The sequence below is a fragment of the Felis catus genome, chromosome B2, assembly GCF_018350175.1.
Source record: "Felis catus isolate Fca126 chromosome B2, F.catus_Fca126_mat1.0, whole genome shotgun sequence".
Classification (NCBI taxonomy): Eukaryota; Metazoa; Chordata; class Mammalia; order Carnivora; family Felidae; genus Felis; species Felis catus.
The window spans coordinates 104,882,649-104,901,713 of record NC_058372.1 but is presented as its reverse complement, the minus strand read 5'-3'; the positions used below and the strand labels follow the sequence as shown (position 1 = coordinate 104,901,713).

The 19,065-nt window shown below is 40.5% G+C and overlaps 1 protein-coding gene across 4 annotated transcripts in view; it reads right to left on the bottom strand.

The window, feature by feature from the left end:
• The window catches only part of LOC101091370 (amine sulfotransferase-like), a 61,948-nt gene extending 48,959 nt beyond the window's left edge, over positions 1-12,989 (bottom strand). For 2 of the 4 annotated variants that reach the window (XM_019831118.3, XM_045057937.1), the window contains exons 1-2: positions 12,839-12,989; positions 5,338-5,407 (exon numbers count right to left, since the gene is read on the bottom strand). The gene's annotated coding sequence lies outside the window, so the exon portion shown is untranslated. Of the gene's footprint in view, positions 1-5,337; positions 5,408-7,094; positions 7,117-12,838 lie in introns of those variants that run through there. The other 2 variants (XM_011282642.4, XM_045057936.1) reach the window with 2 other exon arrangements.
• Between the last annotated feature and the right edge of the window lie 6,076 nt (positions 12,990-19,065).

Sequence of the window (19,065 nt, the reverse complement as noted above, 5' to 3'; positions counted from 1 at the left end):
GAAGTAAATAAGAGGGTCGCGGACATACACCCAACTGTTCCCAACCCATATACTCTCTTGAGCTCCTTGGCGCCCTCCAGGGTCTGGTATACTGTACTAGATTTAAAGGATGCCGTCTTCAGTCTGCCGCTGGCACCCCAGAGCCAACCCTTGTTCGCCTTCGAGTGGCATGATCCGGAGGAGGGCTACAGTGGGCAACTCACCTGGACACGGCTACCTCAGGGATTCAAAAATTCACCCACCATCTTCGACGAGGCACTACACGAGGACCTGGGTGAGTACAGAAGGGAGCACTATGGCCTCACCCTTCTACAGTACGTAGATGACATCCTGATTGCTGCCGACACGGCCAAAGACTGTGAGTGAGGGACCCAGGACCTGCTGGCTACCCTGGGGGCCTTAGGCTACCGGGCATCCGCGAAGAAGGCTCAGATATTCAGGGAGAGAGTTAAGTTACCTGGGATATATCCTGGAGGGCGGACAGCAGCGGTTATCAGATGCCAGAAAAGAAACTGTCCTAAAGATCCCTACTCCCACCTCCCAAAGAGAAGTGAGGGAATTCCTAGGATCAGCCGGCTACTGCCGCCTCTGGGTTCCAGGTTTTGCTGAGATCGCCAGGCCCCTATATGAAGCTACCAAAGAGGGGAAAACATTTAAATGGGCTGAAAAAGAAGAAACTGCCTTTAATCAGTTAAAAAAGGCCCTCCTAAGTGCCCCAGCCCTTTTTCTTTCCTTGAGAGGGCTCCAGAGGGTGCATGAGGACATTTGGCCACACCTCCCTGCCATCTATGAGGCTAGCCCAACCCCGACACCTCATCAGTACAGGCCGGGAGACTGGGTCTATGTCAAGAGGCACCACCAAGAGACCCTCGAGCCATGCTGGAAGGGACACTACATCGTGGTGTTGACAACCCCCACCGCTCTCAAAGTAGACGGCATCGCGACCTGGGCCCACCATGACCATACAACTACTGGACCCGGCAGACCCAGTTTTACCAGATCAGCCCAAATACTCCCAGGAGAAGTTACAGCGAATCAAGAAACTCCCCATGGCCCAGGAGATAAAGGGATGGTGATATACACCTAACAAGGAGCTCATGCTGCCAGACCGGCTCGGAGTCTCAATATTAGAGCACATGCATCGGTCTACTCACATGGGGGCCCGAAAATTAAAAGACTTAATCCGACATGCCGGAATCAACATTCACCAACAGGACACCAAAATAGAGCAAGTTGTATCTGCCTGCAAGACCTGCCAACTCACCAATGCGAGAGCCACATCAAATAAAAAAGGAACCAGGCTCAGAGGCACCAGACTGGGAGCCCAATGGGAAGTCGACTTCACTGAAGTCAAACCAGGAAAGTATTTACAGACACCTTCTCTGGCTGGGTGGAGGCATACCCAACCAAGCATGAAATGGCTCAGACAGTGGCTAAGAAGCTACTAGAAGACATCTTACCTAGGTATGGTTTTCCTGCCATGGTAGGATCAGACAGTGGACCAGCTTTTATCTCACAGGTAACACAGGCAGTAGCCAAGGAGGTGGGGGCAAACTGGAAATTACATTGTGCTTATAGGCCCCAGAGCTCAGGACAGGTAGAAAGAATGAATAGAACCCTAAAAGAGACCCTTACCAAATTAACCATGGAGACTGGCGGGGACTGGGTGACTCTCCTATCGTACGCCATTTACCAGGTTAGAAACACTCCTTACACTCTGGGTTTTACTCCCTACGAGATCATGTTTGGCAGCCCACCCCCTGTTATTCCCAGCCTTCGAGCTGAACTTATTGCTTAGAGAACTAAGTGATACACTAAAAAAAAATAATAATATATGCATAATTGGTATCCCAGAGGAGGGAGAAAGAGGGAAAGGTGCTGAAGGTGTACTTGAAGAAATAATAGCTGAGAACTTCCCTAAACTGGGGAAGGAAAAAGGCATTGAAATCCAAGAGGCACAGAAAACTCCCTTCAGATGTAACTTGAATCGATCTTCTACACGACATAGCATAGTGAAACTGGCAAAATACAAGGATAAAGAGAAAATTCTGAAAGCAGCAAGGGATAAACATGCCCTCACATATACAGGGAGACCTATAAGACTTGTGACTGATCTCTCTTTTGAAACTTGGCAGGCCAGAAAGGCATGGCAGGAGATCTTCAATGTGATCAACAGAAAAAATTTGCTGTCGAGAATCCTTTATCCAGCAAGTCTGTCATTTAGAATAGAAGGAGAGATAAAGGTCTTCCCAAACAAACAAAAACTGAAGGAATTTGTCACCACTAAACCAGCCCTACAAGACATCCTAAGGGGAATCCTGTGAGACAAAGTACCAGAGACATCGCTACAAGCATAAAACATACAGACATCACAATGACTCTAAACCCGTATCTTTCTATAGTAACACTGAATGTAAATGGACTAAATGCGCCAACCAAAAGACATAAGGTATCAGAATGGATAAAAAAAAACAAGACCCATCTATTTGCTGTCTACAAGAGACTCATTTTAGACCTGAGGACACCTTTAGATTGAGAGTGAGGGGATGGAGAACTATTTATCATGCGACTGGAAGCCAAAGAAAGCTGGAGTAGCCATACTTCTATCAGACAAACTAGACATTAAATTAAAGGCTGTAACAAGAGATGAAGAAAGGCATTATATAATAATTACAGGGTCTATCCATCAGGAAGAGCTAACAGTTATAAATGTCCATGTGCTGAATATGGGAGCCCCCAAATATATAAAACAATTACTCATAAACATAAGCAACCTTATTGATAAGAATGTGGTAATTGCAGGGGACTTTAACACTCCACTTACAGAAATAGATAGATCATCTAGACACATGGTCAATAAAGAAACAAGGGCCCTGAATGATACATTGGATCAGATGAACTTGAAAGATATATTTAGAACTCTGCATCCCAAAGCAACAGAATATACTTTCTTCTCGAGTGCACATGGAACATTCTCCAAGATAGATCACATAGTGGGTCACAAAACAGCCCTTCATAAGTTTACCAGATTTGAAATTATACCATGCATACTTTCAGACCACAATGCTATGAAGCTTGAAGTCAACCACAGGAAAAAGTCTGGAAAACCTCCAAAAGCATGGAGGTTAAAGAACACCCTACTAACGAATGAGTGGGTCAACCAGGCAATTAGAGAAGAAATTTAAAAATATATGGAAACAAACGAAAATGAAAATACAACAATCCAAACGCTTTGGGATGCAGAGAAGGCAGCCCTGAGAGGAAAATACATTGCAATCCAGGCCTATCTCAAGAAACAAGAAAAATCCCCAATACAAAATCTAACAGCACACCTAAAGGAACTAGGAGCAGAACAGCAAAGGCAGCCTAAACCCAGCATAAGAAGAGAAATAATAAAGATCAGAGCAGAAATAAACAATATAGAATCTAAAAAAACTGTAGAGCAGATCAACGAAACCAAGAGTTGGTTTTTTGAAAAAATAAACAAAATTGACAAACCTCTAGCCAGGCTTCTCAAAAAGAAAAGGGAAATGACCCAAATAGATAAAATCATGAATGAAAATGGAATTATTACAACCAATCCCTCAGAGATACAAACAATTATCAGGGAATACTATGAAAAATTATATGCCAACAAATTGGACAACCTGGAAGAAATGGACAAATTCCTAAACGCCCACACCCTTCCAAAACTCAATCAGGAGGAAAGAGAAAGCTTAAACAGACCCATAACCAGCGAAGAAATTGAATCGGTTATCAAAAATCTCCCAACAAATAAGAGTCCAGGACCAGATGGCTTCCCTGGGGAGTTCTACCAGATGTTTAAAGCAGAGATAATACCTATCCTTCTCAAGCTATTCCAAGAAATAGAAAGGGAAGGAGAACTTCCAGACTCATTCTATGAAGCCAGTATTACTTTGATTCCTAAACCAGACAGAGACCCAGTAAAAAAAGAGAACTACAGGCCAATATCCCTGATGATTATGGATGCAAAAATTCTCAATAAGATACTAGCAAATCGAATTCAACAGCATATAAAAAGAATTATTCACCATGATCAAGTGGGATTTATTCCTGGGATGCAGAGCTGGTTCAACATTCGCAAATCAATCAACGTGATACATCACATTAATAAAAGAAAAGATAAGAACCATATGATCCTGTCAATCGATGCAGAAAAGGCCTTTGACAAAATCCAGCACCCTTTCTTAATAAAAACCCTTGAGAAATTCAGGATAGAAGGAACATACTTAAACATCATAAAAGCCATTTATGAAAAGCCCACAGCTAACATCATCCTCAATGGGGAAAAACTGAGAGCTTTTTCCCTGAGATCAGGAACACGACAGGGATGCCCACTCTCACCGCTGTTGTTTAACATAGTGTTGGAAGTTCTAGCATCAGCAATCAGACAACAAAAGGAAATCAAAGGCATCAAAATTGGCAAAGATGAAGTCAAGCTTTCACTTTTTGCAGATGACATATTATACATGGAAAATCCGATAGACTCCACCAAAAGTCTGCTAGAACTGATACATGAATTAAGCAAAGTTGCAGGATACAAAATCAATGTACAGAAATCAGTTGCATTCTTATACACTAACAATGAAGCAACAGAAAGACAAACAAAGAAACTGATCCCATTCACAATTGCACCAAGAAGCATAAAATACCTAGGAATAAATCTAACCAAAGATGTAAAAGATCTGTATGCAGACAGAGACACAGAATATTTTTGTTTCATGTATATGAGCTGGTATCTTTATATATGTAGCATAGTGTTTAGAAAAATCACCAAAACCTGCGACTGCATAATTGAATACAGTTCAGAGACATGAAGGGGAGCAGAGTACATCACCCCTAAATGTATTGCTCTAGCAGGTAGTTGTTTTGAGCAGGAAGTAACACAGACATAGGAAACTCAGAAAGCGTTTCATCTTTTCCTTAACAGCTTAAAACAATTTTCATAGGGAGTCTGTACCAGGAAGAAAGTTATTACCAGAGATATATTTTTATGTCAGTAAGACTCAACTGCATGGCAGGACACACATCTGTTTACCCAGTATGTGCTCCTCACATGTTCCTGTGAATTGTCTTCCTCCTTTGAATTCCTGACCCTTTTATCCCTTCTCTTTAGGGGTATACAAGGCTCAATTGTATTCCCCTTGCAGGACTGTCTCTGACTTTACCTGTCTTATGGTGCTGCCATACGCAGGTAATTAAACTTGTTTTCACCTATTAATCTGTTTTATGCCAATTTAATTACTATATCAGCCAAAGAACCCAGAAAGAGAATCCAAACAATGTCCACCCCCAATCAAGATTGAAACTACTCACCAAAAGGAGTTCGTTAAAAAGAAGAGTTAACTTCTGGTATCAATGTCAGTGAGAAGAATAATTGTTGCTGCTGGATGGAGAGATAAACAGTTCAAAGGTAAGTTTCCATGAACAGATCCAACGTTTCACCAATTAGCAGAGTTGCCATAATCAATAACTCACTCAGAATCAGTAACTGACCAGTATATCATACAACAAACTGGTGATAAGCCCTGAGGTTTTTACCACAAAAAAATGGGTGTTAGATTCTAAAGAGTTACAGTGCTACTCAGTGCTGCTGAGTAGAGTTCAAAGTCTACAGTAACATCAGAAAACAAAGATGAATTTGCTTGCTGCCCCACTCATGATACTCTTAAGACTATAGATCACTAACACAATGGCCTCAGTTGCTTCTACTTCATTAGTACTACTCTTGGGGTCTTTAAATATTGCTGTTGTTTCTTAAGAAATGGTATTGAGAATAGGTTTAGTGTGAACAGTTGAGAAGTGGAGGGAAGAAATCCACATCTGTAAGTAGTAAATAGATTTACTTTGCAACATTAGACACTTTCCCAAATTCTACCATCATATGCTTGACACAAATCTGATACATATCCAAATATCATTCAACACTTCCTGTTATTATTCCCCTGAAATAGGCCACCATTTGCAAACTTTTCATACCACTATATCACAGAGGGAGAGCAAGGTCCTGGGGTTGGCTCTTCAGAATCAGTTTTGTGTTCTCTTTTTCAGGGGTTCACACTCTATCCAGTCAGTTTGTGGTTAAATAGAATGGCCATAAAGGATAAATATCTAAGTTCTATTCAAATTCCCTCTATATATACTTGTGTTATTGATCTTAAATGCTGCTACTCTTCTATTGTTAATGCTTCCTCAATAACAGAAATGATTGCTGAAAGTTCCATAACATCTTAGAGTCTAAACTCTCATTTATCACCAGATGATGTATGGAAGTGTTGAATTATTATATTGTACACCTGAAACTAATATAGCACTATATGTTATCTAACTGGAATTAAAATAAAAACTTAAAAAAAAATAAGTAAAAATTTAAAAGATAAATAAATCAACTCTCATTCAATTTGTGTTTCCAGTATGGTGGCATTAAACACTTTAAGCCCATATTTAAAGCATTTAAAACACTGGACAAAAAAAAAAAGCCTCAAAACTAGCTGAGGATACCAAAGAGTAAGCAAATCAGGCATTTTGTGTAGAGGAGACAAAAGTTGAGGAAGTGGTCAGGAAGAGGGGGGATAAATTTTTATGTTTTTTGTTTGTTTTTGTTTTTGCCCCATTTGTCCCCAGAGACAGCCACAATTGCAGAACAGTAATGGTGGCTAAAAGTGAAGTAGATTTTTCATTTCCAGATGGCATTAGTAAGCGCAGCTTAATTTACTCAATTAGGTTGAAAAAGGGCTGTAGTGTTCTTTCATGATCAAAAGAAATATTTAAATTTAACATAATGCATACTCACTAGAACAGTCTGAGGAATACACACTGTGCTTGACAAAAGGGACTACATTTAAAAAAATGGTAATAATATATGTGTATCATATGATAATTCAGAATAAAATTCATATCAATATCACTCCTCCCTTTCACAACCCTTTCAGATAAGTAGGGAATGTGCTTCTTTTCCCTTGTTTTTCATCATAAAATATATGGAACAATTTAAAGAAAAGAAATTCCTCTTGATGTGAGGAAGCTGAAGGGATTCCATAAAGAAAGGTGCCATCATGAAGAAGGATCCATACATGCTTCTAGAATGGTATGCCATCACTGGATCTGGATCCCTGGGTTTAGCCTCACAGCTAGGCTCCTTTATAAAGACATGCAGGGGAACAATTTGGCTTCATTAGAATGGGATGACAGCTGCCACCAAGCCTTCAAAGAAATCAAAGAAAAATTAAGTACTGCTCTTGTTCTAGAACTTTGTTTTTTCCAAGTTTTTATATAAATTCCAGTTGGTTCACATACAGTGTATGTGAGTTTCACATGTAAAATTTAGTATTTCATCAGTTACATACAACACCCTGTGCTCTCACTACTAGTGCACCCTTTAATACCCATCACCCATTTAACACATTCCCTTGCACACCTCCCCTCCAGTAAACATCAGTTTGTTCTCTATACTTAAGAGTCTGTGTCCTAGTTGGCCTCTCTCTTTTCATCCCTCTATTTTCATCTATTTTGTTTCTTAAATTCTACATATGTAGGGCACTTGGGTGGTTCAGCCAGTTAGGTGTCCAACTCTTGTTTTCAGCTCAGATCATGATCTCACTGTTTATGAGTTCAAGCCTCATGTCTGGCTCTGCACTGAGAGTGCAGAAAAATAACTAAACACAAAAAATTAAGCTCTACATATGTGTGAAATCATTTGGTATTTGTCTTTCTCTGATGGACTTATGTGGCTTAGCATTATGCTCTTTAGCTGTATTTACATGGTTGCAAATGGCAAAATTTCATTCGTTATTATGGCTGAGTAGTATTCTATTGTATGTCTATACATACATTCTTTATCCATTCCTCAGTCAATGGACAATTGGACTATTTTCATAGATGGTTATTGTTGATAATGCTGCTATAAATAGCAGGGTGCATTTGTCCCTTCCAATCAGTACTTTTGTCTCCTTTGTATAAATACCTAGTAGTGTGATAGATCTATCATAGGGTAGTACTATTTTTAACTTTCTCCTGAACCTCCGCACTGATTTCCACAGTGGTTTTGCCACTTTTCGTTCCAACCAACAGTGGAAAAGGGTTTCCCTCTCTCCTCATCCTCACAACATGTGTTGATTCCTGTGTTGTTATTTTTAGTCATTCTGACTGATGTGAGGTGATATGTCATTGTAGTTTTGATCTGCATTACCCTGATGATGAGTGATGTTGAACAACTCTTCATGTGTCAGTAGGTCATCTGTGAGGTTTAGAAAAAAGTCTATGCCTGTCTTCTGCCCTTTTTCTAACTGGATTATTTGTGGTTTTGAGCGTTGAGTTGTGTAAATTCTTTACATATTTTGGATACTAACCATTTATCAGTTATGTCATTTGCAAATATCTTCTCTCATTGTGAAGGTTACCTTTGAATTTTGTTGATTATTTCCTTGGCTGTTCAGAAGAATTTTATCTTGATGAAGTCCCAATAGTTTATTTTTGCTCTCTTTTTTTCCTTGCCTCAGGAAAAGATAATGTATCTAGTAAGAAGTTGCCTTGGTCAATGTTACTTTACCCTATATATAGGGCATAGAACATGAATCACTTGGGTGTCCTAGCCCAAAAGCTGGGCTCTGTTCTCAGTCAAGTAGTCTCCTTCTCCAAACAGCTAGACCCAGTAGCAGAGGGTGGGTGGCCAGGATGTTTGCAAGTAAAAGCTACAACTGCCTTGCTAGTTGAAGAAGCTAATACACTTATTCTAGGACACCATCTGGATATAATGACCCCACATGAAGTTCAATGAGTTTTAGAGGCCAAGGGACATAAATGGCTAACTGGAGGGAGATTGTGAAAATATCAGGCCATCCTCCTTGACACCCCTGATGTAACCCTTGGGGTGTGGCAAGACTTGAACCAAGCTACTCTACTGCTTGATAAAGACAATAAAGACCTTTTAGTTCACTCTCTAAGAACATTATAAAACAAGTCTACTCAAGTAGGCCTCTTTGAAAGAATAAACCTCTGTATAATCCAGAGGCTGAATGATTTACAGATAGAAGCAGTTGTATGCATGAAGAAATAAGGAAAGCTTGATATGCTCTTGTCAGTCTGTAGGATGTGATCAAGGTCAAACTGCCTCCCCATACTTTGTCACAAGAGGCTGGGCTGCTTTAATTTAAGCACTATAATTAGGCAGAGTTAATGTTCAATATATATATACTGATTCTAAATATGGCCTCTTAATATTCCATGCCCATTAGCCTTCTGGAAATATTGTCTTTGTTTCTGTTCCTACTCCAACTGGCTTGTTTTTTACAAATAATAATTACAACAGGAATCTTCCTTTGCTGTGGATGCTATTGTTGCTGTGCGGCTTCCAAATCTAAATATCCTATTCATGTGAGGAGGCCTCATATATTCTTCCAAGACAGACAACTTATAAATAGGAGACTTTCATTTAATCAGATGGGTCGGGATTTTTATGCCTCCAATAGACAGAGTCTACAACCCCTTTCAGCTTGAAGAAGTTACAGAAGATGAGGCCTTCACCTCCAACCCCCTCTATAAGAATGAGGAGGATAAAAATCTCATAGCAGGGAGATGAAGTAGGGAAATGAAGGGTCTTCAGTTTAGAAAGCCTCCATCTCTATTTTTTTTCTGTTAGACCCCATTTATTCTTCTTCTGTATTTTGCTCTGAATATGCCAAACAAGCCATGTTCCCACTTCCAGGGGGAAGCAAAAAAGTTTGTCATTCTCTGAGTTTTGTACTAGGCCCCAAACACCTAATAACACCCAAGAAGAGCCAGATCTTGAACACGTTCCAGTACATCAACTTCAAACAAACCTCAGCTGACACTGGCCGCAACATTCCTGCCTTTGGTACTTTATGCAACAATACCTACGGTTCACCTGACACTCGCCTTCGATTGATTGAATTCCTGAAAGAACGTGAGCCCTATGTCCTTTTCTAATATAAACTCCTAACCCCAAAGAAAGAGGAGACTCATTCTCCTCTCCTTTCTGAGTCCCCCAGGCACTCCAACTGTTTTCTCCGTCTGTAACTCATGCTACTCAGGAAATTCTGTTTCCACATTCTCTAGTTCACATTGGAATTCAATCCTGCATGAAGCCAAGGGCTGGTTCTGTGGGACCTTCCACTGGGTTCTCTGACCCTGCCTGCATCAACCTCACTTATTCCAGCACAGACCCTGATGTCCGTTGGATATCGCTAACATTTAATATTTCTAAAGTATGATTGTAGGAAAAGTCATTAATTACATTATCATACTTTATTCTCCTACCACTCAGTAAAAGGCTTCCACTCCATGACCCTGCCATATGTGCCAAAAAGAAAAAAAAGGATTATTTTCTGTTTTCTATAACCAGTCTCTTCTTATCCTTCAATCCTCCTTTTCACTATCAAAATACATAAATAAATAAACATATGGATTAAAATTCACTTGTCTCCTCCAGTGTGAAATCACTAACTTGAGGTAAAAATAATTTAAAATCACTGTTAGAGCTATTACTTTCCTCCCACAGATCTTCCCTCTTATTCCTCTTTCTCAAAAGGGCATCTGACACAGAAGCTAAGTGTCCACATGTTGGTGGAGGAAGATTCTCCCAGTCTAGCCCATGATCAGCTTTCTTGGGCATTGCAGGCCTCCACTAACACGTCTCTCATAACAGTGTAGTGTGCAGTACAGGTGTCTGTTGCCTGACATTGGCCGCTCCTGCTCGTGACCATGAATCTCCTTCTGCCTAAGGTCTCAGGTTTCTGTGACCCAGAAGCCTCCTTATTGTCACCCCAGGTCTCTTCTTGTCAGTAGATTCCTTTAGTGCTTCTTCATCCTTTACAGGACATTGCGGAGCTTCCTTTATCTTAGGAAAACAGTTCTCAGCTCCATAATTTCCCTCCCCTGTTTGGTTCTTTATTTCCCCTCTTTTTTCACAACACTCCTTCTTCAAATTGAGGAGTAATTTGCATACTAAAGATTCATGCATGTTAAGTGTGTAGATGATGGATTTTGTGAAATTTATATATTTTCCTCAATCCAGAAAGTTTGCAAGTTACCTGTCAAGTAAATCTCCCATCCATCAGAGGCAAGTATTGCTTTGATTTTCTTACTCAAATTATCTACAGTTAAACATAGTAGGTTGAGATTCATTCATATTTTCTGTGTACCAGTGGTTCATTCCTTTTTAATACTGACTAGTATTTTTTTTCTATAAGCATAATACAATTTGTCCTTTTACCAGTTGATGGACACTTAAGTGGTTTCCTATTTGGGACAATTACAAAAAAAGATGCTATGAGTATTCTTGTACAAGATTATTTTTGGATATACATGTTTTTAATCTCTTGCATAATACCTGGGAATAAAAGAACTAGGTCGTAGAGTAAATGCATCATTCACTTCATTGTTTACATTTCTTGAGTCTTACTTTACAAGAAATTTGAGTTCTCCAAAGTACTCAAACCATTTTACACTCCCAGGAGCAGTGTGAAAGATTTCCATTTGCTCCACATGCTTACCAACACTGAGACATTTTGGTGCATTTTTAAAAAAATTTTAGACATTCTAGTGCATTTAAGGTACTGCCTTGTGATTTCCTTTTTACTTAAGATAATTGTAATACCTTTATATTCCTGAGATAAAAATCTTAGACAACATGAAAAAAACTACACGTGATTAAAAAAACTAATATATTTCCCTAATTATAAAGAATTATATGTAACAAAATAAAATACTGTGTATGTAAATATTAAACAAACAGGTATTATACCACTACAAAGCATAATAAGTAGCCAAATCTTGCCTCTCTGAGCAGAATCACCACAAATGCAACTACTATGTATGCATACAGGAGACACATTGCCTTTGTAATTCATGTATATAAAGCATTGTTATCAGCAATGTTATTTTTTTTTTATTGTAAGTGTCTTGATAAATTTCTTAACACAACAGAATAGGATAGAATCATTTTTCAAGGACATGGTAAATGCATGTAAGTGGTTATTAAAATGGATAAAAATTTTTGAGTTGTTACACCACATGGAATCAAGGAAACAATAAGATACTTATCCCAAATTTTCAGAGCTATGAATATCTACAGTAACATCAGAAATCTGTGCAGGATTCAGAAATGTTCTCGGGTTGGGGAACTATCATTACAACAGAAAATGTCTAGGATCCTTGGTGCCTTCCCACCCTGATATATTGTGACAAAGAAGAATGTTCCTGCATATTTCCAGACACCACCCAGAACCAGTTCCCTGGCACCACTTGGGGTCGGTGGGCAGCCAGGGGCCCCAGCTGCACACATATTCCACCAAACTCTGCCCTCAGCCAGTTCTGCCCTAGTGCTGTTCTTTCATTGGATCCCCAAGCTGCTTTACTTGAAAGCATTTCATAAATATTTTACTTTGGGTTCTGCCAGGACACAGACTAAGATTTGCATGCGGGCTGAGAACTGCCCTCAGAAACAATGCCTGTGAGAGAGTGAAAACAGGTGCTCTGGGCAGAGGGAGAAGTTGAACTGCAATGCAATAGCAACAAAACCCACAAGTGATCACACAGGGAGCAAAGGAGCTGGACTGCCCTTCAAATTGTTGTAACTTGAAGCAGTTTTGCTGCTACAGATGCAAATGCAAATAAAATTTGTGCAACTGCAGATGAAGGAGGTGTAATCTGCACTGAAAACTGCTTTGTTTTTTTCATGGGTCAATATATTTGATGAAAGAATGGCAGAAGGAAGATGGAGGAGTATTTGTCTTTGTCCAGTCAGGCTGTTAACACAAGGCTGCACAGACTGGGTGGGTTATAAACAGCAGACACTTACTTCTCATAGTTCTGAGGCTGAGAAGTCCAAGATAATGACACCAGCAGATCCGTGTCTGGAAAGAATCCCTTTCCTTCATGGTCTTCTCACTTTGACTTCATGTGGCTGAAGTGGCAAGGGAGCTCAAGGCCATTTTTGTAAGGGCACTAATCCCGATTATCACCTCTCAAAAGCCCACCTCCTAGCATCATCACCTTGGGGGTTAGGAAATCAGTGTATAAATTTCTGGGGGGAGACAAACATTCAGGCCATGGAATACACTTGCTCCTATAATTTCATAGTGTGCGGCAGGGGAAAAGGTAGAGTGGGAAACATGGGGAGATTAGTAGACAAAGCCCTGTGAACAACTTCAGTGGTAATGCATCAATTTGACCATGTTTATTGTCCTTTTTGAATACATTTGTCACGTTCACAACGTTTTGTATTCCCTACCATATAGATGAGGAAATTCACAATCAGAGATTAACTGAATGATTGGAAACATTTAGTAAGAGAGCCTATTATTCCAAATCTCACCCTTACTGCCAGAACCTTCTCATATATTTTCATATTACACAAGATATTAATATTCAGTGGTAAACCAAAATATTAAGTATCGATTATTAAATGTTCACTTTTCCACTTGTGTTCAAGCTCTGGGGCTGCCTCCACATGTGCTGTTTCATTATCAAAGGAGCAGCAATGTCAGAGAGAAATCCCAAGCTGCTTTCATAAAAACCACATGGGAATAGGGATACTTTCTATCTCAAAAGAATCTCATGAGATTAGTTGATGACAGCAAGGGAAAGGATGGAAAGTAATGTATATCTTTGAGAATGTGCCTAACACTTTCCTTGAATGTTATGTTCAGGGCCTTAGCATCAATATTTACCTTTTAAAGCAAACACCTTTTGTAATAGATCCTAATGTTTTAAGGGCCTTTACACAAATAGAGACGGATTTATCTGACCTTTGAAAACAAAATTTAAATGTCAGAAGATACTTCCAAATTCATATCAAAAAGTTCTTTCAAAAACATTATCCCAAGTGTATAGGTGGAAAATATCCCAGATCCATACTTTCTAAAGAGTCAGAGTAACACAAGAATCAAAGATACCACCAAATCTGGATATTAATCATTTTATTTTAGTGATTATATAGCATTCAGATATGTTTGGGTTGGTATGGTCCAACTGGTTACCTATTATTTAACATCTTGGACATGTGGCACTAGGTCACATCCTAGTAATTTCCAGGCCTTTAATTGCTTTAGTGTAACTATCTGCTGGGGCCATAATATGACTTCTTTCTCTTTGTTCCCTGAGCACCTTCATATACACAAAGAAGCCTGCCCTTACCTAAAACTCCACATGGTTCCACTTCAAGGCCTTTCTCCCCAATATTCTTAGGATGGAGGCAGTGAACCATGAGAGCCTTTTGAAACTCAGGGACTATGGTAAGTGAGTGAGGCATTAAGCTTGGGTGCATAATTTAAGGAGGCAGCCAATTCAGTTGTTAAGAAAAATAATATTTTAGGGGCATCTGAATGACTGAGTTAAGCCTCTGGTTCTTGGTTTAGGCTCAGGTCATGATCTTGCGGTTCTTGAGTTAGAGCCCCACATCAGGCTCTGTGCTGACATCCTGCTTGGGATTCTGTCTCCCTCTCTCTTTGCTCCTCCCTCACTCTCTCTGTCTCTCTCTCAAAAATAAATAAACATTTTTTAAAATGCCATAAGAAAAAGATAAATAATATTTTAAAACCAGTAGTGAAAATTATATTAAGGTAAAATCTATGATAAGTGAAATATCCAAAATGAAAAAAGATGTTTTTAACATTTATTTATTTTTGAGAGAGAGAGACAGGGTTAGCAGGGGAGGAGCGGAGAGAGGGAGACACAGAATTGGAAGCAGGCTCCAGGCTCTGAGTTGTCAGCACAGAGCCCGGCGCGGGGATGACACCCACGAACCGTGAGATCATGACCCAAGCTCAAGCTGATAGCTTACCGGACTGAGCCACCTGAAATATCCAAATTTTAAGATACAACTGATTTTTCCTTTTTCTTTAGGTGTCAAATGGATCAGTACAGCACTGTTATTTAAAATTTTAATTTCGGAGAAGCGGCAAGATGGCGGCCTAGGAGGACGCTGGGCTCACCGCGCGTCCTGCTGATCACTTAGATTCCACCTACACCTGCCTAAATAACCCAGAAAACCGCCAGAGGATTAGCAGAACGGAGTCGCCGGAGCCAAACGCAGACGAGAGGCCCACGGAAGAGGGTAGGAAGGGCGGCGAGGCGGTGCGCGCTCCACGGACTGGCGGGAGGGAGCCGGGGCGGAGGGGCGGCTCGCCGGCCAAGCAGAGCCCCCGAGTCTGGCTGGCAAAAGCGGAGGGGCCTGACGGACTGTGTTCCCACAACAAGCGCGACTTAGCGTCTGGGAGGTCATAAGTTAACAGCTCTGCTCGGAAAGCGGGAAGGCTGGAGGACAAAGGGAGGGAGAGCTGCTGAGCCCCCTGACGACAGAGCTCAGCTTGGTGGGGAACAAAGGCGCTCGCCAGCGCCATCTCCCCCGCCCATCCCCCAGCCAAAATCCCAAAGAGAACCAGTTCCTGCCAGGGAACTTGCTCACTCCGAGCAAACACCCAACTCTGTGCTTCTGCGGAGCCAAACCCCCGGCAGCGGATCTGACTCCCTCCCGCTGCCACAGGGCCCCTCCTGAAGAGGATCACCTAAGGAGAAGCGATCTAAGCCTGCCCCTCCTGCCCCTGTGCACCTTGCCTACCCACCCCAGCTAATACGCCAGATCCCCAGCATCACAAGCCTGGCAGTGTGCAAGTAGCCCAGACGGGCCACACCACCCCACAGTGAATCCTGCCCCTAGGAGAGGGGAAGAGAAGGCACACACCAGTCTGACTGTGGCCCCAGCAGTGGGCTGGGGGCAGACATCAGGTCTGACTGCGGCCCGCCCACCAACTCCAGTTATACACCACAGCACAGGGGAAGTGCCCTGCAGGTCCTCACCACGCCAGGGAATATCCAAAATGACCAAGCGGAAGAATTCCCCTCAGAAGAATCTCCAGGAAATAACAATAGCTAATGAGCTGATCAAAAAGGATTTAAATAATATAACAGAAAGTGAATTTAGAATAATAGTCATAAAAGTAATCGCTGGGCTTGAAAACAGTATACAGGACAGCAGAGAATCTCTTGCTACAGAGATCAAGGGACTAAGGAACAGTCACGAGGAGCTGAAAAACGCTTTAAATGAAATGCATAACAAAATGGAAACCACCACAGCTCGGCTTGAAGAGGCAGAGGAGAGAATAGGTGAACTAGAAGATAAAGTTATGGAAAAAGAGGAAGCTGAGAAAAAGAGAGATAAAAAAAATCCAGGAGTATGAGGGGAAAATTAGAGAACTAAGTGATACACTAAAAAGAAATAATATAAGCATAATTGGTATCCCAGAGGAGGAAGAGAGAGGAAAAGGTGCTGAAGGGGTACTTGAAGAAATAATAGCTGAGAACTTCCCTGAACTGGGGAAGGAAAAAGGCATTGAAATCCAAGAGGCACAGAGAACTCCCTTCAGACGTAACTTGAATCGATCTTCTGCACGACATATCATAGTGAAACTGGCAAAATACAAGGATAAAGAGAAAATTCTGAAAGCAGCAAGGGGTAAACGTGCCCTCACATATAAAGGGAGACCTATAAGACTCGTGACTGATCTCTCTTTTGAAACTTGGCAGGCCAGAAAGAATTGGCACGAGATTTTCAGGGTGCTAGACAGAAAAAATATGCAGCCGAGAATCCTTTATCCAGCAAGTCTGTCATTTAGAATAGAAGGAGAGATAAAGGTCTTCCCAAACAAACAAAAACTGAAGGAATTTGTCACCACTAAACCAGCTCTACAAGAGATCCTAAGGGGGACCCTGTGAGACAAAGTCCCAGAGACATCACTACAAGCATAAAACATACAGATATCACAATGACTCTAAACCCGTATCTTTCTATAATAACACTGAGTGTAAATGGATTAAATGCGCCAACCAAAAGACATAGGGTATCAGAATGGATAAAAAAACAAGACCCATCTATTTGCTGTCTACAAGAGACTCATTTTAGACCTGAGGACACCTTTAGATTGAGAGTGAGGGGATGGAGAACTATTTATCATGCGACTGGAAGCCAAAAGAAAGCTGGAGTAGCCATACTTATATCAGACAAACTAGACTTTAAATTAAAGGCTGTAACAAGAGATGAAGAAGGACATTATATAATAGTTACAGGGTCTATCCATCAGGAAGAGCTAACAGTTATAAATGTCTATGCGCCGAATACCGGAGCCCCCAAATATATAAAACAATTACTCATAAACATAAGCAACCTTATTGATAAGAATGTGGTAATTGCAGGGGACTTTAACACCCCACTTACAGAAATGGACAGATCATCTAGACACATGGTCAATAAAGAAACAAGGGCCCTGAATGAGACATTGGATCAGATGGACTTGACAGATATATTTAGAACGCTGCATCCCAAAGCAACAGAATATACTTTCTTCTCGAGTGCACATGGAACATTCTCCAAGATAGATCACATAGTGGGTCACAAAACAGCCCTTCATAAGTTTACAAGAATTGAAATTATACCATGCATACTTTCAGACCACAATGCTATGAAGCTTGAAATCAACCACAGAAAAAAGTCTGGAAAACCTCCAAAGGCATGGAGGTTAAAGAACACCCTACTAACGAATGAGTGGGTCAACCAGGCAATTAGAGAAGAAATTAAAAAATATATGGAAACAAACGAAAATGAAAATACAACAATCCAAACACTTTGGGTCGCAGCGAAGGCAGTCCTGAGAGGAAAATACATTGCAATCCAGGCCTATCTCAAGAAACAAGAAAAATCCCCAATACAAAATCTAACAGCACACCTAAAGGAGCTAGAAGCAGAACAGCAAAGGCAGCCTAAACCCAGCAGAAGAAGAGAAATAATAAAGATCAGAGCAGAAATAAACAATATAGAATCTAAAAAAACTGTAGAGCAGATCAACGAAACCAAGAGTTGGTTTTTTGAAAAAATAAACAAAATTGACAAACCTCTAGCCAGGCTTCTCAAAAAGAAAAGGGAAATGACCCAAATAGATAAAATCATGAATGAAAATGGAATTATTACAACCAATCCCTCAGAGATACAAACAATTATCAGGGAATACTATGAAAAATTATATGCCAACAAATTGGACAACCTGGAAGAAATGGACAAATTCCTAAACACCCACACTCTTCCAAAACTCAATCAGGAGGAAATAGAAAGCTTAAACAGACCCATAACCAGTGAAGAAATTGAATCAGTTATCAAAAATCTCCCAACAAATAAGAGTCCAGGACCAGATGGCTTCCCAGGGGAGTTCTACCAGACGTTTAAAGCAGAGATAATACCTATCCTTCTCAAGCTATTCCAAGAAATAGAAAGGGAAGGAAAACTTCCAGACTCATTCTATGAAGCCAGTATTACTTTGATTCCTAAACCAGACAGAGACCCAGTAAAAAAAGAGAACTACAGGCCAATATCCCTGATGAATATGGATGCAAAAATTCTCAATAAGATACTAGCAAATCGAATTCAACGGCATATAAAAAGAATTATTCACCATGATCAAGTGGGATTCATTCCTGGGATGCAGGGCTGATTCAACATTCGCAAATCAATCAACGTGATACATCACATTAACAAAAAAAAAAGAGAAGAACCATATGATCCTGTCAATCGATGCAGAAAAGGCCTTTGACAAAATCCAGCACCCTTTCTTTTAAAAACCCTTGAGAAAGTCGGGATAGAAGGAACATAGTTAAACATCATAAAAGCCATTTATGAAAAGCCCACAGCTAACATCATCCTCAATGGGGAAAAACTGAGAGCTTTTTCCCTGAGATCAGGAACACGACAAGGATGCCCACTCTCACCGCTGCTGTTTAACATAGTGCTGGAAGTTCTAGCATCAGCAATCAGACAACAAAAGGAAACCAAAGGCATCAAAATTGGCAAAGATGAAGTCAAGCTTTCGCTTTTTGCAGATGACATGATATTATACATGGAAAATCCGATAGACTCCACCAAAAGTCTGCTAGAACTGATACAGGAATTCAGCAACGTTGCAGGATACAAAATCAATGTACAGAAATCAGTTGCATTCTTATACACTAACAATGAAGCAACAGAAAGACAAATAAAGAAAC